Source organism: Pelophylax lessonae (genome assembly GCF_965119305.1).
Source record: "Pelophylax lessonae genome assembly, chromosome: 5".
Lineage (NCBI taxonomy): Eukaryota > Metazoa > Chordata > Amphibia > Anura > Ranidae > Pelophylax > Pelophylax lessonae.
In genome coordinates this window covers 342,560,682-342,583,097 of record NC_138772.1, presented here as the reverse complement: position 1 = coordinate 342,583,097, position 22,416 = coordinate 342,560,682, and the positions used below count along the sequence as shown (strand labels likewise).

Below are 22,416 nucleotides of genomic sequence, written 5' to 3'. Positions count from 1 at the left end.
TTGGCAATTGAGTACCCTCAAGTAGATGTCGCCAATTCTCTAACGCCAGTTTTATGGCTAATAACTCCTTCTCACCTACTGGGTAGTTCACCTCGGGGCTACTTAATGACTTTGAGAAGAAAGCAACTGGGTGAAGAGGTGAGGTGTTTGTTGGTCGTTGTGAGAGAACTGCTCCTACTGCCATATTAGACGCATCTACTTCCAAGATGTATTGAAGGGATGGGTCTGGATGGCATAGTATGGGGGCAGTAGTAAAGCTTGATTTCAGCAGAGAGAATGCTCCATTTGCTTCTTTTGACCAATTAAATGGTTTCTTCCTGCTTGTAAGTTGTGTGAGAGGTTTCACAATCGCAGAGAAGTTCTTAATGAATTTCCTATAGTAGTTAGAGAATCCTAGGAACCTTTGTAATGCTTTGCGAGTGGTTGGCACAGGCCAATCCAGAATGCAGGATATTTTGCTCATGTCCATTTTGATTCCACTTTTAGATATAATATATCCTAGGAATAGTACTTCCTGTTTATGAAACAAAAATTTCTTTGATTTAATATATAAGTTATGTGCAAGTAGTCTTGACAACACAAGTCTCACATGTTTTATGTGCTCAGGTAAGGAATGAGAATAGATAAGTATATCGTCCAAATATACTACCACACAAACATCAAGCAAGTCTCTGAATATCTCATTTATAAACCGTTGGAAGGCTGCGGGAGCATTACATAGCCCAAATGGCATTACAAGGTACTCAAACAGTCCGTATCTGGTTCTGAATGCCGTCTTCCATTCATCCCCTTTACGGATTCGAATTAAATTGTATGCCCCTTTTAGGTCCAATTTTGAAAAGAAAGAAGCCCCACGCACCTGTTCGATAAGTTCAGGAATAAGTGGTAAAGGATAACGATCCTTTATTGTGATGGCATTTAATTGTCTGAAATCAATGATAGGCCTAAGGCTAGAGTCCTTATTGCGGACGAAGAAGAGTCCAGCAGCAGTGGAGGAAGTAGAAGGTCGGATGAATCCTTTTGCCAAGTTCTCATCCAGATACTCCTTAAGATGAGAGAGTTCATCCTGTGAGAGAGGATAAACATGTCCGAAAGGCAACTTGCTATTAGGGAGTAGATCGATACAACAATCATAGTCCCTATGGGGAGGTAGCATTTGAGCGTTTTTCTCAAGGAAAACCTCCGATAAATCCTGATAACTTGGGAATAATGTCATCCGGCAGTACAGACAGGATCCTATCATGTGTGGGGTGGTTACACGTCGTCTCACAATAGTGAGAAGAGAAGGCTAACGTTCTTGTTTTCCAATCGATGATTGGTTGATGTATGTGTAACCAGGGAAGTCCCAAAATGATTGGAAAATGTGGTGAAGTTAATACATCAAAGGTGGTGGTCTCCACATGAGACTCGTCAGCAGTTACAAGGAGTGCCTGTGTCTGACTGGTGATAGGACCAAAGGATAAAGGGGTACCGTTAATAAAACTAACGGAAACAGGTTTGGGTTTTGAAACAATAGGTATTTTATTAAGGGAGACAAAACAAATGTCATTGTAGTTTCCACAAGATCCGGTGTCGATCATAGCCTTGGTGGTGATCCTAGTTTGGTCCCTCTGCAATGTTAATTGAACAAAAAGATAAGGATTAGAAAAGGAAGTTGTGAGTCCCCCTAGCAAGACATTTGAACACTCACCCTCTTTTCTGCGGACAAGAGGACAGCCGTTTACCAAATGATTCAGGGATGCGCAGTACATGCAAAGATGTTCGGTTTTCCTCCTGGCACGTTCAGAAAGGGTCAGAGGTGGGCGTATCATTCCTACTTCCATAGGAGTAGGGTCAGCAGGCAACATCCGAGAAGGACTGGAAAATGGTGAGCCCATCTTCTCAGCCTTTCTTTCTCGTAGTCGTCTGTCAATATTGATACTGGTCTGTATCAGTCCCTCTAGAGTGCCAGGTAAATCCGCTCGGGTGAGCTTGTCTTTAACGGCCTCAGATAGGCCGAGTCTAAACTGCATTCGCAAAGATGTGTCGTTCCACCCTGAATCAGGGGACCATCTTTTAAAATCGCCACGAAATCTTCAACAGGTCTCCTTCCTTGTTTTAAGGCCCGTAATTGGGTATCAGCGGTACTCTGCTTGTTGGGGTCTTCATATAAACTAGCAAGTTGTGCTAGGAATAAGGGATAAGAATTAAGGAGTGGATCGTCCTTTTCAAAGAGAGCATCTGCCCAGGCCCGGGGTTCACCCGTTAAATAGGAGATGACGGTACAAACCTTAATTTGGTCAGTGGTGTAGGTTAGAGGTTTTAACCACTTGCCGACCGCCGCACGACTATCTACGTCGGCGGTCAGCCCCTCACAGGCAAACTAACGTAGGGCTACGTTGCTTGCTTGTGAGGGTCTAGGGAGCGAGCGCGCGCCCCCCGGGGCGCGCTCCCGCTCCCGCGTGGTCACGGACCCCCCCGCGCGTGTGACCAGCGGACCCGATGTCCGCCGGTCACTCGGCGATCGGCGGGGGAGAGGGAGAATGTCAGGCAGCTTGTGTAAACAAACTGCCTGTCATTCTCCTCGCTGCAAAGACACTGATAAAACGGATCTGGTATGTAGATCCGTTGATCAGTGTCCTTACAGCTAGAGCCACAGCCAATCACAGTAGAAACCACGCCCCTAGGGACACACACAGCCCCTCCCTTCCAAATAAAGTTAACCCCTTCACTACCAGTGTATTTTTACAGTAACAGTGCATATATATAGCACTGATTACTGTAGAAATGTCACTGGTAACCCCAAAAGTGTCAAAAATGTCAGTCAAGGGTCCGATCTGTCCGCCGCAATGTCGCAGTACCGCAAAAAAAATCGCAGATCGCCGCCATTACGCGTTAAAAAAAAAAACAACAAAAATGACAAAAATCTTTCCCTTTGTTAGTAAACGCGATAACTTTTGCGCAAACCAATCAAAATACGCTTTTTGCGATTTTTTTTACCAAACATAGGTAGCATAAAATAAATTGGCCGAAAATTTTTAAAAATTTTGATTTTTACATTTTTTTTTGGGGGAATTTCATATAAAAAAATGTGAAAAATATTGCTATTTTTGCAAAATTGACGCTCTTTTTTTGTTTATAGCGCGTGATCAAAAAATCACACAGGTGATCAAATACCACCAAAAGAAAGCTCTGTTTGTGGGAAAAAAAGGACGTCAAATTCGTTTAGGTACAGCGTCGCACGACCGCGCAATTGTGCGTTAAATTCACGCAGTGCCGAATCGCAAAATACCCCCTGGTCGGAATGGGGGTAAAATCTTCCGGGGCTTAAGTGGTTAACAAAAAAAACAATCGACATGCGTTTTTAAATTCACAGAATTTGCTCCGATCACCAGAAAACACTATAGGAGGGTTTATCTTAGGCTCACGGGGCTGAGCAGCAGGAGGCTGTGTGAGACGGCCAAGCTGCTGTCTCAAGGTCTGATTTTCATTTTGTACCTCTGTAAGCGCAAGGATCAATGCATCTACTTGCTGTTTTAATTGTAGTACATGAGTGGATAATTCTGCTGAATCCATATTTTTTTTTTACAGGCTCGTTCAATCTGTAACGTTCATGCGTTTTTGTTAGTGGATGGATTTACAGCTGCAGAATTATTACACTCAGTAGCCTTGTAGAGAATCTGTTGAACAAACATATCCAACTCTCAGGACTTCATCACCGTGCACAGCCTGTTTATATACCATATATATATATTAGATGTTTAATGGAGGAATAGAATATATGAGGATGTATAGATGAGAGACAGGCTATTGTATGGTGAGCACTAGAAGTAGTATTAGGAGAGTTGCAGGTGATGGTAAAGCAGATAGGTTCTGATGTCAAGTATAGTGCAGATGGTAAGAGGACACAGATGGAGTATACTTAGACAGAGTAACCTAGTGCAAGGATAGTTGAAGGTAGTCCCAAGAGCTAACAGTCTATGCAGATGATAGTGAATAGATAGATACAGATAGTCTTGGTAATTGCAGTAGATGACAGTAGGAGATTGGTTAGTAGTAACAGTGTCCATTGGAGAGAGGTGATCCCGTAGCGAGATACGGATCACCAGCGAGGTTTCCGGCTTCAATTCAGCAAGGGAGAATGTCAGCAGCTCCGACTTCACAGGAGTAGGTGCGGTGAACATGTGGTGAAGGTGAAAACAGCATGCCAGGGGTGATCGGGTGGCAAGACACAGGATCCGAAAACAGGTTCAGGTAGCGAGATACAGGAACGTGTAGATCTGGTATGCTGATTTCAGAGAGCGGGACGCTCCAACCATGGCGGTTGAACGAGCGATGAGTGAGAGCAAACAGGCGATTGAAATAGCCGCTCATAGCGGCGCTCGGCAATGATGTCATCCGGTCTTAAAGGTATATGCGTCCCTTGTTACACAAGATGGGACGCAATTAGCATAGGAGAAATATGGAGACAAGGGTACCAGAGGTACCAGAACATTACAACGTCTGTCCCCGCTTGTGTCGCCCTTGTGTCACCAGATAGAGGTGATACCCACACATTTGCCGGAATTTCTGAATTGCTTGTTAAAATGCAAATCCTTACCTCTAACTACTTTTATATGGTAAGGCAGGATGCTGAAAAAAAACTTTGGAAATAGTATATATTAAATATTTTTCTTCTTTATGGTGACTTGGGCTCCTGCATTACTTGCAACCTTTCTACCTACTGACCAGTAAGGAAGCCCATCATAGTGATGGACCAAAAGAAACGTGCATGATGTGGGAGTGGGCAGGGCCAGGACCAGGTCAGATCTTTCTAGATACAACAACCTGGGATTTGGGCATCCTGGGTTGCAGAAAAGTGCATCTAAAAGGTTTATGGGCAGCACTAAGGTGTTGAGTATGTCAGTACCATTTGAGAACTGTCATATAGTAAAACCGGTTTTCACAGACACAGTGGGCTTTCACACACATAGTTTTATAATCACACACACAAAAAAATACCCCAGCTCATGAATTTCATTGTTTGCCTCCTAAAAGCCTCTATGCTTTGTAGGATCTGCTCTATATAGGGTTTACATGTGCAATTTAATACAGAAAGAATAGAATATACAAAGATAATTCATGGATGTGTATTGCTTGGATTATATAAAATGTTTTGTAATGTCACGTAAATCTCTGCTGTAACCTCTGTCTTAATTTCCTTCTTATGTTACTAACCACATTGCTCATATCAACAATACTCCTCACTTACTTACATAGAGAAAATAGCTTTGTAGCATGTGCGGCTAACTAGAGTTTCCAACAGTGAATTAACTCATAGTAATAAAAACCACACAATCACACATTTATTGCACCAACACTTTCCAGGCTATATAGGGTTGTGAACAGCAAGTTCATATTTTCAACATTCATCTCTAGTTCAAATGCAGATGAGCCAATGCTCTGATTTCCTAGAAAAAAAAAATCCCAGCTACTTAAGTGACTGAAAAGTTGCAACACCTTTTGCAGGATAACTTTTGCAAACAATATTGTGGTGTCCGTTTATCAAGCAGAGGAAAATAACCGCTGCTGAGTTCTCCGGCATTCTCAGAGGAGATCGCCTGTTTATGAAGTGGTGTAGATCACTTCTCCTTTTGAGGAGTGATGCAATCTAAAAACGCTTCGAACTGTGGAGAACACCTTCTGTTACTGTAAGCTCGCGAGGCATAGCGAGATTACAATACCAGAAAATCAGTGGAACTCTCTGGTGTCCGTTTATTAAGGTGGTTGTAAAGCCTCTTTTTTTCTTGCTATAATCCCCAGTGTTAGATAACGTTATGCGCTTCAGCGTACGTGCTGTATAAAAATATGCCAATTTCAGAGCGCCGCTTGGTGCTCACGTGACCACCCACCGCTGTCTTTTCCGATCCGACAACTACAGCGGGAGGGGCTGAGAATCCCCCACTGACGTCAGCCGGGAGGAGGGGAGGAGAGCGGCGGGCGGTCATGTGAGCGCCAAGCGGCGCTCTGAAATAAGCTATACAGCTACATATTTTTTTATTAAGAACATACATTTGGGCACATAGTGTAATCCAACACAAAGGGTTATTGTAACAAAAAGCAGTAATTTAGGAAGCAGGAGGGGAGGGGTGGGCACTGACAAAGCTGAAAGGCAGGGAGGGAGGGGGACAGAAAGGACAGAGGAGAGACAGTGAGATGATGGAGGCACATAAACTGACCACGGTGTCAAAGCTCAGCAGCCATAAAAAAACATGGGCAGTTTACAATGGGGAGGGCAGCACCAGGTAGGGTCAGCCAGGTGTTTTAGGTGATAGAAAGGGCCAAAATTACACAGCACAACCACTGTGCTGTATAAAATGAGTACACGGGCACTCCTGTGAAGACCACCCACCTCATATTATTAAAGTAATAAAATTAAAGTCCCCCTACACAAACAAATACTAATATTATCTATATATATATATATATATATATAGATAGATATATAGATATATATATTTATATACAGTATCTCACAAAAGTGAGTACCCCGCTCACATTTTTGTAAATATTTAATAATTTTTTTTTCATGTGACAACACTGAAGAAATTACACTTTGATACAATGTAAAGTAGTGAGTGTACAGCTTGTGTAAATAACAGTATAAATTTGCTGTCCCCTCAAAATAACTCAACACACAGCCATTAATATCTAAACTGCTGGCAACAAAATTGAGTACACCCCTAATTGAAAATATCCAAATTGGGCCAATTTAGCCATTTTCCCTCCCCGATGTCATGTGACTCATTAGTGTTACAAGGTCTCAGGTGTGAATGGGGAGCAGGTGTGTTAAATTTGGTGTTATCTCTCTCACTCTATCATACTGGTCACTGGAAGTTCAACATGGCACCTCATGGCAAAGAACTCTATGAGGATCTGAAAAAAAGAATTGTTGCTCTACATAAAGATGGCCTAGGCTATAATAAGATTGCCAAGACCTTGAAACTGAGCTGCAGCACGGTGGCTGAGACCATACAGTTGTTTAACAGGACAGGTTCCACTCAGAACAGGCCTCACCATGGTAAACCAAAAGAAGTTGAGTGCACGTGCTCAGTGTCATATCCAGAGGTTGTCTTTGGGAAATAGACGTATGAGTGCTGCCAGCATTGCTGCAGAGGTTTAAGGGGTGGGGGGTCAGCCTGTCAGTGTTTAGACCATTCGCCGCACACTGCATCAAATTGGTCTGCATGGCTGTCATCCCAGAAGGAAGCCTCTTCTAAAGATGATGCACAAGAAAGCCTGCAAACAGTTTGCTGAAGACAAGCAGACTAAGTACTTGGATTACTGGAACCATGTCCTGTGGTCTGATGAGACCAAGATAAACTTATTTGGTTCAGATGGTGTCAAGCGTGTGTGGCGGCATGCATGCTGCCGGCACTAGGGAGCTACAGATCATTGAAGGAACCATGAATGCCAACATGTACTGTGACATACTGAAGCAGAGCATGATCCCCTCCCTTCTGAGAAATGGGCTGCAGGGCAGTATTCCAACATGATAACGACCCGAAACACGCCTCCAAGATGACCACTGTCTTGCTAAAGAAGCTGAGGGTAAAGGTGATGGACTGCCTAAGCATGTCTCCAGACCTAAACCCCGTTAAGCATCTGTGGGGTATCCTCAAGGATAAGGTGGTGGAGCGCAAGGTCTCTAACATCCACCAGCTTGACGTGGAAGAGGACTCCAGTGGCAACCTGTGAAGCTCTGGTGAACTCCAGGCCCAAGAGGGTTAAGGTAGTGCTGGAAAATAATGGTGGCCACACAAAATATTGACATTTACACTGTTATACAAACTGTACACTCACTACTTTACATTGTAGCAAAGTGTCATTTCTTCAGTGTTGTCACATGAAAAGGTATAATAAAATATTTACAAAAATGTGAGGGGTGTTCTCACTCACTATATATATACATATACACACAACAATCCCACGCTACGTGTATGTACTTTTAATTTAAAGAGAAACTGTTGCTGCTGTTCATCACACAGTGAAATCATACAAACCCTATACCACCCAATACAAACAGTATTACCATAAAATTACAACATATATGTGCACAAAAACTATATCAGTGATAGATATACCTCCATTCAGTGAGAGTGGGAGGGGTGAAACACGTCGACGCCGATTCCGGTTCCTCAGTGACGTCACATCCGGTTAGCAGTGGAACACACGCGGAAGTGCGCGTGCTGAGCTGGTCTCCACATTAAGCGAACCGAACGGCTGCCCTGCTATGCACTGTATAGGATATGAATTGCGTTTTTTTATCTGTACATGTTTACAAATAAAGGGAACGTATTACACTCTCTGGATTCCTTCTCTTTTATATGTGAGTGGTGACTACACAAGGACCCCCAGGAAGTGATCTCTCCCTACTTACCAGAATAAGCTTGTGAGACCCACATGCAGTATTGCTAAGGGGTTCCACGTTCTCTGGTAAGTCCAAGCACATTGGGGTGTGAAGCACAGTTTTCTGCATGGCAGTCACATAACAGCATGGCACTCTAACAATTCAGGCACAGAAGCACTTTTATTTGATTAATTTTCATGGACTTTCACTGGATACTTGCTTGTTTGATATTTGGACAATCCATCCAATCCAATCAAGATGAAATCCTCTTAAAAAAAGTTTTTTGCTACTGCTCAAAAACCCCTGAGTTTTATTTGGCTAGTTCAAACTCCTATCACTGTCATGTTTGCTGGAAAGCTTGATCTGCATGTACAGTAAATGTGGAGGAAAATATATATAAAGGCATGCAAAATAAAGAAACAAAATAGTATGTTGTATTCGATCAATACGTTGTAGTTATCAGAAAATATTTTTCTTGAGAGTGATCCACACCCACTGTAAACTGCCCAATCCAACCACCTCTCTATAATCCTCGCTCCTCAGGGGTCCGAGGATCAGGACTTCCCCTCCATTATAGGTGGCTCGAATAAGAATTTTCTTTTTAACCGTGTCATTTGTAAAACAAATTCAAATATACTCTAACAGCATCATAATATCATAACTCATAGTCAGTTATATTTGACTGTCTACATTTATAGAAACCAACCACACAGTACTTTTCTTTAGGATGACAAGATCAGCTTTTGGCAATTCATTTCCAAATGCAATAACCCTGAATGAATTACTGGATGTTCTGACATTTCAAATGCCAATTGATCATTTATGCATCAATTATTGTATATATAAATAGCAAAAAAGGATTAACTCCTAGCATCCAGCTCATGATACTCTCCCAAACTCTTCACTTATTTATATTTCCATTGCTTTGCCTCCACTGATGAGAAGAGTGTCCATGTTCACCTTCAGCTATAAAATACTCTTGGATAACTACAATATAAAATAGGTGTGAAACCAAGAGTGGGGTCGCCATCCGTCTAGTTGGTTGCATTAGCATGGCAATGCTGCCTCGGGATTTCATTCAAAGTTCTTCAAAGTGTGAAGCAAACTGTGAGACCCTGATCACACCAACATGCTAATAATGTGATATCCATGTGTTAAGTATGAATAGAGACTGCACTAAGGGAGTCTCTTTCATGATGTAGGTTAATTAAATGGCTACAGCATAGTGTACATATAAGATGCCCATAGAAATTAAAACAAAATCTGTATGAGCAGCTGCCGGTGTCTATACAGTAGTATTTGTTAGGCCTTCCTAACAGCACATTCACACAAGATGTCAAAAAGGAGCATTCTTTGCAAGTCCCTCATCCACCCAACACTCCCCAGAGGTGGGGGCTGAATGGATACCAAGAAGCACTTAATAAAGCATTTCCTTCACTTTAAGCTCATAAGGCTGGTGCAATCATGGCCTTCTAGTTCCTGCTGCCCTTCACATAAGTCAATTAGGACAAATGTTCTTACAGGCTCCATCTATTCCATCTCATTTCACCTATATAAGGAGCATACTATGCTATGTACACTGCTCAAAAAAAATAAGGAACACTTTGAAAAAACGTTAGATCTCAATTGGGAAAAATATCACGCTGGATATCTATACTGATATGGACTGGGTAATGTGTTGGGAACAAAAGGATGCCACATTGTTTAAGGGAAATGAAAATGATCAACCTACAGAGGGCTGAATTCAAAGACCCCCCCGAAAATCAAAGTGAAAAAATGATGCAGCAGGCTAGTCCATTTTATTGCAGCAAATCAAAATGGTACTCAGTAGTTTGTATGGCCCCCACCGTGCTTGTATGCATGACTGACATCGTTAGGGCATGCTCCTTTTGACACGATGGATGGTGTCCTGGGATATTTCCTCCCAGATCTAGACAAGGGCATCACTGAGCTTCTGAACAGACTGAGGTGCAACCTGGTGGCGTCAGATGGACCGACATATAATGTCCCAGAGGTGTGCTATTGCATTTAGGTCAGGCGAGCATGCGGGGCATTCAATGGTATCAATTCCTTCATCCTCCAGGAACTGGCTGCATACTCTCGCCACATGAGGCCGGGCATTGTCTTGCACCAGGAGGAACCCAGGACCCACTGCACCAGCGTAGGGTCTGACAATGGGTCCAAAGATTTCATCCCAATACCCAATACCTAATGGCAGTCAGGGTGCCATTGTATAGCCTGTAGAGGTCTGTGCGTCCCTCCATGGATATGCCTCCCTAGATCATCACTGACCCACTACCAAACCTCTCATGCTGAACAATTTTACAGGCAGCATAACGTTTCCCATGGCTTCACATGTGTTTAGGGTGGACCTGCTCTCATCTGTGAAAAGCACAGGGCTCTAGTGGCAGACCTGCCAATTCTGGCATTCAATGGCAAATTCCAATCAAGCTCCACAGTGCCAGACAGTGAGCACAGGGCCCACTAGAGGAAGTCGGGCCCTCGGGCCACCCTCATGAAGTCTGTTTCTGATTGTTTGGTAAGAGACGTTTACACCAGTGGCCTGCTGGAGGTAATTTTATAGGGCTCTGGCAGTGCTCATCCTGTTCCTCCTTGCACAAAGGAACAGAAACTGGTCCTGCTGATGGGTTAAGGGCCTTCTACAGCCCTGTCCAGCTCTCCTAGAGTAACTGCCTTTCTCCTGGAATCTCCTCCATGTTCTTGAGACTGTGGTGGGAGACACAATAAACCTTCTGGCAATGGCACGTATTGATGTGCCATCCTGGAGGAGTTGGACTGCCTGTGCATCCTCTATAGCATCCAGGTAGCACCTCATGCTACCAGTAGTGTCACTGACCCTAGCCAAATGCGAAACTAGTGAAAAACAGTCAGAAAAGATGAGTAGGGAAAAAAATTTCACTGGCATCCACCTGTAAAACCATTCTGTTTTGGAGGTTGTCTCATTGTTGCCCATCTAGTGCCCTGATAATTTTACTAACATCAAAGCAGCTGAAACTGATTAACAACCCCCTCTGCTACTAAACTGATCAGAGCAATATCACAGGAGTTTAATTTACTTGATGCTATACTCTGATTAAAAAGTGTTCCTTTAATTTTTTTTTGAGCAGTGTATATACAGAACGGTATCAGGACAATATCCCCCCGGACATTATCCCCCGGGCAATATCCCCCGGGACAATATACCCCAGGAAAACATCCCCCTGGACATAATCCCCCAGGACAACATCCCCACGGATAATATCCCCCCGGGACAACATCCTCCGGGCAATATCCCCTGGGACAATATCCCCCCGGAAAACATCCCCCTGGACATAGGGTTAGGGTTAGAGGGGGGATATTGTCTAGGGGGATATTGTCCAAGAAGGATATTGTCCGGGGGGATGTTGTCCAGGGGGGATATTGTCCGGGGGGATGTTGTCCAGGGGGGATATTGTCCGGGGGGATGTTGTCCAGGGGGGATATTGTCCAGGGGGGATATTGTCCAGGGGGATATTGTCTGGGGGGATATTGTCCTAGAATCATACAGAACTTGCATTGAACTAAGATCAACCAATAAGGTGCCTGTATAAAAAAAAGCAGATGATTGTGTTCATCCAGCTACAAAGAGTCTAGTCACTCCTGTCAGCAGCCCCTGTATCCTAATCCCCTGCACCCCATCCTGGTACATTAGGTCGTAGATTTACCCACAAATGTCCATAGGTGGCCAGATGTCAAAAATTACAATTATAATCACAGTTTTTAAATATTTTACTTTGGTGATGTCCGCCCTGGTACAGGGTACCTTATATTGGATATAGCACTACCTGTTGTTTATGGCAGGAGTTGGTCTTCTGGCACTTATTCCTGCCAATGACAGTTCACAGGCTGCTATAAAGGTATGGCCTCCCTTGGTTTTATTAAAGTATACGTGAACCCTTACCTTGTAAACCAGCCAATTCAGTTTAAAATATATATATATATATATATATATATATATATATATACTATATTGTCAAAAGTATTGGGACGCCTGCCTTCAACTTCATTCAAGTCTTTGTTAACCAAAACCGATGCGACAGTGTATATTACGGATAATAATCAGTGTTTGGGGGAGATTTTTTTAATGCTCATTAAACGCTTATCAGCCGCACCTCTTGATGCTCATTAATGCTATAGGCATGTTTGATAAGCGTAAGTATTTTGAGTAAGTGTGAACAAGCCATAACTCCTACTAATCTGTTTACTTCCTTCTGGGGTATTTCTTCTGAGTGTCCAGTGAGGGATTTAGATAATTCCCATCAGGCGGCCAGCAGAGGGGTACCTTTAGGTTCCATAAGGAGTGGAGGGGACCAGACGGTGAGGGTTAACATGCGGTGCTGGATTAGCCGTCCCTGAAGAAGGAACTTTAGTCAGAGAGGAACCTGAACAGGGGGACTTAGGTGAGTATAACTGACTTCAATAGGTAAAATAAAAATGAACAGCTGGCATAACAGAATAGAGGTGGCTAGAAGGCAGGGAAAGGGCAAGTATAGATTTTCACCGGGGTTGACTTTAAGCCACAGGGAGTCTTGTTACTCTTCTCTGGAGCCCCTGTACTCCACCCCCCCTTTATTTTATTAGTGATATTGAAACTGTAAGCAATGGGGCAGCACAGGTTGTTCTAAATAATTTGATAAATATATCAAATTATAAAACATGAATGTCATTTATATCTAAAAACACAAGGATGTGTTGTCCCTCACAAAGGTATTTCATAAAGAGATTAATAAATGTAAATAGACAAATGTCATTCTCTACATTTTTTTAATGAAGATGTCCGAATATAGACACTAATACAGAGGGAATGGATGTGCTACTGTTCAGGAAAATACCAGCCAGGTTTCATTTTCATTTTGTGACCTGTAGTAAGAAAATGAAACATGCAATCTTATTGGATGGTACGGACAACGCCTCCACACATCTTTTCTCATACATAGGGAATTTTCTGATTTAACCTGGACAAAATAGACTGGAGATGATCATCTTCGCTCCTACTTAATATATAGGTTGAGCTGGCCAATTTTAAGAGTCATAAGTAGGTATCTGAGATATGCCGGAACCAAGCAACCAACGAAAAAGTTGTTAGGACAGTAATCATGAATGGATTTATTGGTGAGAGTGGACAAAATTGGTGGCTTCTTAGTGCTTATAGCTGCAACATTCATTAAAATTGTATTTTCTATGTAATTTTTTAAGTTCACAGGAAAGCCACTAAAAATATGCACTGTGATGTATGATCAAAGAGTATATAAAATGTTACATTGTTTATGGACCCAGTTAATTATTAACTAGTACGCGTGTAATTTTAAGTACCTTTAGTACATTGTCAATTTGCCAGTATATTTTAAAGAACAGAGCAGTGTTTCTCAACCTTTTTTCAGTTGTGGCACCCTTTAAAATTATAGACAATCTCGAAGCACCCTTTAAAATTATGGACAATCACAAGGCACCCCATTCTAAAATGTAAAAAATGATTCTATTAGTTTTACACAATGTAGCAACATCCACACAAAGGACACCCAACGTTAGAGGTGATTTATTCTTCCAAAGCAAATACCCTTTTGCACATTGGTACTGACAGTACCCCTATGTTTCTCTTGTCCCTCAATTTCTCTCTATCAGTCAGCTAATGTGACCCCATTGCTGATGGAGAGGAGTAGAGGAGGGTCAAACCAGGATGCTGTGGAGGTAACAGACAAGCTCCTTATCAATTGATGACATCATTGGTTGTTAGGATGCCAGTGTCTAGAAAGTCATAATGGTGCACAACGAAAACCTGTACTCTGTGTAACTAAATGGCAGGCTTTATCCACCTGCTGGCTTGTATACAATTTTTGAACAATTTTTAGACATTTTGCCAAGGCACCCTTGAATAAATCTCAAGGCACCCTGGTTGAAAAAGGCTGCGTTATAGAACTATAAGGGTCACTAAGCCACAGACCCAGAACAAACATGCAGCAGGTAAATGTCCAAAATAATTCCCTATCCCTCTGCTTTTTTGGTTGCAGCCAAAGCATCAGTGTAACAGCCAGGCAACTATCATCCTCAGAAGACGTCTGTAAAGGTAGCCTATGTACATCTCTTAAAACGGGTTTCTTTTGGAGCCCATTTAGACCTATGAATGTGCGTAAAGGTGCGATATTCTGGGAAGGTGCATTGTCATTTCTCTACATGCATTGACATGCGCCATTAGAGTATTTTGAATTTAGAATTTGGAGTTGGGTGAACAGCCACTGACCAAGGCCAACACCAGCCATTTAGACATATGAGAGTGCGTAGAGGTGCATTTTTTTTTGGGCTCGTGCATTTCCCCATCTCAATGTGCATTGATTTGCATCTTCAAAGCATTTTTTAATTTAGAGTGTATAGGGATAACAACTATTGACCAAGGCTTGGTAATACTTGTTGCCAACACATCAAAACATGTGTTAGATGCACTTGAATGCTCTGCCATTGACATCTAAGGGCCTCCCAAGGAAAAAATGCAGAAATATGTTTTTTAAAACACACTGCACTGCAGTAAGGATGTGGGAGCAGACTCAATCTTTATTATGGGAAACCATGAATCATGCTTTTTAGAACATTAGATCATGCGATGCAACAGTGTAAATGGGCCCTAAATCTGAATTGTTTATGATACATATGACCTGTATCACCTGGCAGACCAGAGGATGTCATGAGAAATATAGAATTTCAGTCCTAATTTTCAGATCCCTATGAGGATAGCCTAGGCCTTTGCCTTTCCAAGAATTATTTTTTTTCCCTATAAGCTTTCTCTAAATTTGCTCACTTTGTTTTGCTAATGCAAGCACCAAAAACTACAAAGAAAACAAAAATGACATTGAGCCCCCGTAGGGACTTGTCATGCGATTGACAGATCAAACCACATAAGTTGCACCCTATTGATATTGATGGGCTCAGGTGTGTTCAGATCATACCCGCCAGGAAGCCATCACTGCACACCGCCAATCATAGGCCGTGAGGCATTTCCCGGCCTGCAGCAGCACATACACACACTGCCTATGGTTGGCGGTATGCAGTGACGGCTTCCTGGCAGGTATGAACACACCTGTGCCCATCATTACCTATTGACATGAGGCTTTGAAATTGTATGACTTAATCTCAAAGCCGCATTCAATGTGAACATGGGCTAAAGCAAAAAAGTAACTGCGTTACCTCCCTGCTATAGATATCATACAATTTTTACAGAATCCAAAACTGGTTCATGGCTGCGTACTGTCTAAGAATAATAGGTGATGCCGGTCACATGCTCTTCTTTCGGCTAAAATATAACACCAGTATATAGTACACACTGCGTAAAATAAAACAGGTTATAAGACTTAAGTCTCAAATCGGCGACCCTCCAGCTGTTGCGGAACTACAATTCCCATCATGCCTCTGCCTATGGGAGTCATGCTTGTAACTGTCAGCCTTGCAATGCCTCATGGGAATTGTAGTCCCGCAAAAGCTGGAGGGCCACCAGTTTGAGACCCCGGATGTAGTGCATTTTTGCACGTTGTCATGCTTTACACTTAAGGAAGCCCTACATTTTACACATGGAAGGAAGCTCATGCACCTTTTGAGCTTCAAGGTGGCATTAACAATGAAAAGGACCGCAAGCGTGATTCACGTTTTTTGCACAGGTCACAAATAAACGCATAATCGCATGCTTTTGTGCATGTTCATCCCCTACTATAGCGTGAATGCAGCCTGACATTTATTATTCACAAACAGAAAATAACAAAGAAAACATCAAAGTAAACAAATCTAACTTCTTCTAATGTATACGTAGTGCTTTCAACAGATCACGCAATCATTATCCTCACAGCAGAAAAAAATTCCCCCTTTTACCCGGCGCCTACATAATTCCTCATAAACTACAAATCAAACTGCAATGTGGATTTCAAGAGGCCTTGGCAGCAAGAAAAAAAAAAGGGAGGGGGTGGGAGGGAGGCAGTGGTCATGCTTAATGACTTGAACCTTAATGCTGTCTATCGGAGGCTGTAATAGGAACTGTCACTTGTATTGAACATGAAGATCATCCAGTGCACCCACAAGATTAAAAGCCCCCCTTCCCCCCCCCCATACCCCCTTTATCTCTGATGATGCCAGGGATTGCACCAGATTCCCTCCACATTCGCACCACACATGACATTACCTGTTTTCTAAAGGCTGGGTTGATGCAGATCTGCTGTAAGCCAGTATTCGCAATGGCAAAGGAATAGCACAGATGCAGGAGAGATGGAGGAGGCACATAAACACAGGCTGCTGTTCAATCCCTGTGTGTGTCAGTCATGGAGCAGAGAGATGGCTGTGCTTTCCGGCATCTCCAAATAAAGACAAGTGTTGTGGGGGCTGCAGGCAGGGCAGAAGGGGTGGGGAGAAGGAGAACAGGGATGGAGAGATGGACACAGAGCAAGCTGCTGCCTCTCCACCATGTGTGTGCAGTGCAGTCAGCACCAAGCAGATGGGGAGGAAAAGCTTGTTCACTGTGACAGCTCAGAGACGACTGCAAGAACTGCACTCTGCCTTCAAATCACTTGGCTTCCTGTGTGCGAAAAGCACTAGTGGACATACACCAACCATTACCCACTTCATATTCATTTTTTTTATTCTCTGATTGAGTGGAAATTTTAAGATTTAAGTTGACCATACATTATACAATTTTCTTGCTCTATTTCCTTTAGATTTACCTTTAACTGTGTAGTACAAGGGCCTGCCTGATTGCATACAAATTCAAAGTGTTTAGGTTTGACCTCAAATTATATGGTTTTGATAAATCTAAAAGAAAATTGTATAATGTATGGCCAGCCTTACAGTAAAAAACAATAGATAACTATAATGCAGCGCCAGTGGGATTTTGTGCACATTCACCCCCGGCACATGTGCGTTATAACAGGTAGAAAACATCAGGAGTATTTTAAAGCCAATGTCCATGAATGACCTGTATTGCATGATTACATTAGACTATCTTGGCACACTATAGTACCATAAGAAATGGCACGTCTGCCTTTGCATGCAAATTGACTTTATTGGCTGCCCAGTTTTAGTTCGTAGGGTTCAGTATTGAGTTGGCCCACCTTTTGCCGTTATAACAGCTTTAACTCTTCTGGGAAGACTGTCCACAAGGTTTAGGAGTGTGTCTATGGGAATGTTTAATTGAGAATAAAGAAAATGTAGCGCTCAAACAAATAAATCACAATAATATTCCAATGTTGTAAACCACAATAATGCTATTGAAATGTGCAACACAACAAAAAAAAAGTGCAAATAATATATAAATCAAAAGTCTCTAGTGCTCCAAGCATCAAGGTGTTAAACAAAATAACAGCACCTGATGGAAGACACAAACTTGATAGGAGTGTATTTCTCAAAGCCTCCACCTCGACACGTTCACCCAGTGCTAGTATATGTACTGCTTACCAGAAGTACAGGACTCCTTGATTATAGGGGGTCCCAAGCGCATATATAATCCTCAATTAATCTGACCAGACACTTCACCAATGTAGCGTGGTATTTTGTGTAGACCAGGCACTCTCTCACCATCGAGAGTGTGTAGCCAGACCAAGGGATACATTCAGGACCAAGCCATAAGTGAAAGAAACAAAAAGGCTCTCATGGTGCAGTATTTCATGTTAAAAGACCATTTATTGCTTTAAAACGCACTTACTACAATCCAGACGTTAAAAGCCTTGATTATCAAAAGTCTCGGTTTCAGAGAGTAAGAACGCCGCTCCTCGCTTGTGTTCCACCAAACCGGAAGTTACGGTCTCACGTTAGGGAACTCTTAAGGTGTCAGCATACCTAGACCTTTTGGACAACAGTTTGGGGAACAGTTTGGGGATGGCCTCCTTCCTGTTTCAACATGACTGCGGACCAGTGCACAAACAAGGTCCATAAAGACATGAATGAGCGAGTTTGGGGTGGAGGAACTTGACTGGCCTGCACAGAGTCCTGACCTCAACCCGATAGAATACCTTTGGGATGAATTAGAGAAGAGACTGCAAGCCAGGCCTTCTTGTTCACACCAGTGCCTGACCTCACAAATGGGCTTCTGGAAGAATGGTCAAGCATTCCCATAGACACACTACTAAACCTTGTGGGCAGCCTTTCCAGAAGAGTTAAAGCTGTTATAGCTGCAAACAGTGGGCCAACGCAATATTGAACTCTGCACGTGAAACATGTGGTTCCAGGCTGGTTCATGGTTCCGGGTTTGAAACTTCCGCCCTTGCCTCTGAGTAGCAGTTACGTCACGAGGTGGGCAGCGGTGGGCCAGGCTCAGCTCCCGCTTGCACACGGCTTGTATACGGCGCCTCCGACCTGCATTCCATCCACATTCCATCTACAGGGGTTCAGCTACAGTCCACCCAGCGGACCCATCATTACTGATCATCATCGGAATTACCAGTCTGGTACAGCAACAGTTTTCATTGGTTTTATTGTCTCTAATTGCATTTTAACCTGACATTCTTCAATAAATGGTTCCTTATATCCCTTGACTTGTTTATCAGCATCCTGATAATACCAATATCCTGACAGCGCTGTTCTCTTCTTTTGGTTGCTTGTTGGCTGGTTATCAGTACTTATCTTGACAGCAGCATCGATTTGGTTTGGAATTTCTCACAGTACAGGTGCCGTAGTGTCCGTGCTGGAACTTTTGTTGCAACATGTAATACTTACCTGCTCTGTGCAATGGTTTTGCACAGAACAGCCCTGATCCCCCTCTTCTGGGGTCCCCCCTCTGCGCTCCTGGCTCCTCCCCGGGTGAGTTCCCACCGAAGAAAAAGGCTTTTTTGGGGGGCACTCAATCCCAAGCTCAGTTTCCTTCGTCTGTAGACACAGACATTGGGGGTCAGACCCATCCCCAGCTCCCTCGTCATAGGATTTGATTGATGGCTTCAATTTGCCCAGTGAGGAGGGACAGAGTCGGGGAAAGCAGCTGCTCTTCTGCACATCGCTGGATCGAGATAGGGCTCAGGAAAGTATAATGGAGGGCTGGGGGGAATCCTCTGCAACAGAAAGTTTTTTACCTTAATGCATAGAATGCAATACGGTAAAAATCCTTAAGACTTTAGAAACACTATAAGGGACAGCTGGGAAAGCTGAAAGTCACTGTGGCAGTTGGCACTACTAGAGTGATCACTATGATCTTCCAGATCCTGTGCCTTCGTAAACAGGTACAGGAATTATGCACAGGAACCTTTTTATATAGGCAAGCAAGATACCATCTTGGCTTCTGTTAGATTTGCAGTTGCCATGGTGCTGCACATGTGATCAGCTGCACATAGCAACAGAGCTGACAAAAACACACTAGTCATTGTAACCGTTATCATTCACAACATGTCTTGAAATGAGGTGTAGCACACTCCTAGTTAGGCTGCTAGGTAAATTTATTTTGTCTCCTTCTGTAATTAAGGGAGCAGTCATTTTTTAGTCTGTTAAGGATTTCTCAGACTGGCACTTTGATTCCCCCTGGCTCTAAAATAAGTTTCTAGAGCTTAGGGAAGTGGAATTCAGGCCTGAACATTGATCAGGGCCTAGCCAATCCCTGGGGAGGTGTGTCAAAATGGTGGCAGCAGTGCCAGAGCTGGAATTTGGAAGTAACTTCAGAACTTCACCAAAAGGATCTGGTCTAGAGAAGGACTTTTTGTTGTTTTATAGGGGAAAACAAATTGGATAGGGTATAGGGATTATGGGATGCCCAACTTGACTTGAAGAATACCAGATGAGGACAACTTCCTTACAATGTACAGAGAAAAGATCCCAGACTTGCTAGAAACACCCAGTCTCTTGGATCAGTAGCAAAGTCCCCTTTGGAAAATAGCACAAAATGTTTAAAAGCCGCATGCAGGAGTATCCCATCCTCTTAGAACTGCTCCAAGCTCCACCACCTGCAGTAACTACTATCCCTCCTGGCAGCTTGTCTACCAGCCCAACTGGCTGCTGCAAAGATCAGCAGTACAAGGGATATAGGGTAAATCACAGCGCTGTCTTTTGAAAGCTTGCTACATGTGGCAGTCTCTCCCCTTGTGAATCCCTGGGTATGCTAATATACTCACTCTGTCCTCCCTGCTGCTCTTTGGCAAGCTTCCTTCACAAACCGAATGGTGAAAGGGTTCTTTTAAGCCAGCCTGACCCACAGCCTGGAGGCAGAGCCCCCCCAAAACCTGGTGGTCCCCTCCTAGGCCACCAGCAGCCTCCTCAGCACTCCATCTTCCACCGACTCCACTGCTAACATAGACCCAGCCACCTTGCCAGGCCCTTTGCCTGGGGATTGGCCAAGCTACTTCAAGTTTGCAGATGAGCCCTCCTGGCCTCTAGATTCAGGGGGAGGTACCAGAGACCTACACTGTGGAGCCATGCAGCCTGACCTGTAGTAACTCGACCTGATTACAGACTCTCACAGTTACCATGAGTCATACCACAATAAATGTACCTACACTAACACTAGTAGCACACTAGAGGGTGCTACATCAGCGATGTCCTGGACTGTGAGCTAAGAGAAGTGTGCCCTCCTGTACAGCATATTGTTTCTGAGATTGCACTGGGTATCAATAGCTGTGCAGGGTAACCAGTGACCTCATGGTCACCAGCTGTGAAGCCATAGACATATTCAGAGTTGCTTAAGGGGAAGACTGTCCCCTAACTGATAACTGCTAACTGTTTTGGAGTATCCCATTCCCTAATGCCTCTCCTATTACCAGTTTTACCAGCAATATATCACAAAAAGACAGCCCCTTGACTGTTTATTGGAGCCAGAGTGAATGGACCATTGCTTGGGTGTCTGGTAGCCTCTATGCCTTTTGGGGAAGAACTAGTTAAAATCCGCAGATACTTGTGGGGGGGGGGGGGGGGTAGCACTACATAACAGTTTTGGGAAATAGTTAAAGCAGTTATAAACCACAGATATTAAAAAAAAAAAACCTATAAGCCAATTGTATGTGTAATGTGTTAGTATGCACGTACTCTATAACGAAGCCTTCCCGTGGAGTACTATCACTGCTGAGAAGGCTGATATCTTCCTTCGGTCTTTCTTCCGGGTTCGTGCGTTCAGGCTGTGTGATTGGCCGGAGGTGCTATGACATCACTCCTGCACATGCACGCGGAAACCCTCAGTTTCGGCATGAAGCTCTGAAGTTCTGGCAAGGTATGCCGGACCTTCAAGCGCATGCCCCGGTGATATCACTGCATGTAGGGTAAATATCTCCTAAATGGTACATGCTTGGGAGATATTCATTTCACATACAAGTAAGCCTTATTATAGGCTTACCTGTAGGTAAATATGACCAAGCGGGCTTTTACTATCACTTTAAAGGTTAACTATCATCCATTTAATGGTTTCCCAAAACAGTTATATTCAAGGCAGGCTGTGATTGATAACTGTCACAGTTATGTTCACAGAATGGGGGAGTCTATCTATATATTCAAAAAATTGAAGTTAGCACAGAAAATTGGGCCTATCCAATCTTCCCAAATCTCCGACTTTGCAAATTGATTCTGCAAAAGCAGAAGAGCTAAAGGTTAAATAATTGTTCTACCAACTTGAAGGATGCTTTAAAACAAATAGACTATACCCATATCCAGGTTTGACCACCATAATCAAGAAATAGTTTAATTTGATTAAGCTTGTATGTGACTTCCACCAGCTCTTTGTAAGTGTATAATCTAGCTTCCCAGACAGATTTATGACAAATCCATCTGCCAGCTTGCACTTGCAAATTTAAGAAATTACATTTGCAGAGATGGATGGTGTGATGTGTTTATTTCCTCTTCTTTTTTTCCCTTATATTCTATTCGTAAAGTATAAGAAATGTGTGTTTTTGATAGATGACTGCTTATCTTATCTCTATACTTAGGTCAGGTATAATACTGTACAGTATATACAAAACATTGGGAGGCCCTAATTGTGTATATGCAGTTCAGTAATGGGCACCAGTTCACAAAAAGGATATTGCTAAACTACAAAAAGAGTAAACAGAAGTTTAATGTAATAACGCAAAGCACAGAAG

General features: G+C 43.0%; 1 protein-coding gene across 1 annotated transcript in view; it reads right to left on the bottom strand.

The window, feature by feature from the left end:
• The window catches only part of CAP2 (cyclase associated actin cytoskeleton regulatory protein 2), a 206,906-nt gene extending 189,999 nt beyond the window's left edge, over positions 1-16,907 (bottom strand). Inside the window, exon 1 of the mRNA XM_082258081.1 lies at positions 16,566-16,907. The gene's annotated coding sequence lies outside the window, so the exon portion shown is untranslated. The remainder of the gene's footprint in view (positions 1-16,565) is intronic.
• Between the last annotated feature and the right edge of the window lie 5,509 nt (positions 16,908-22,416).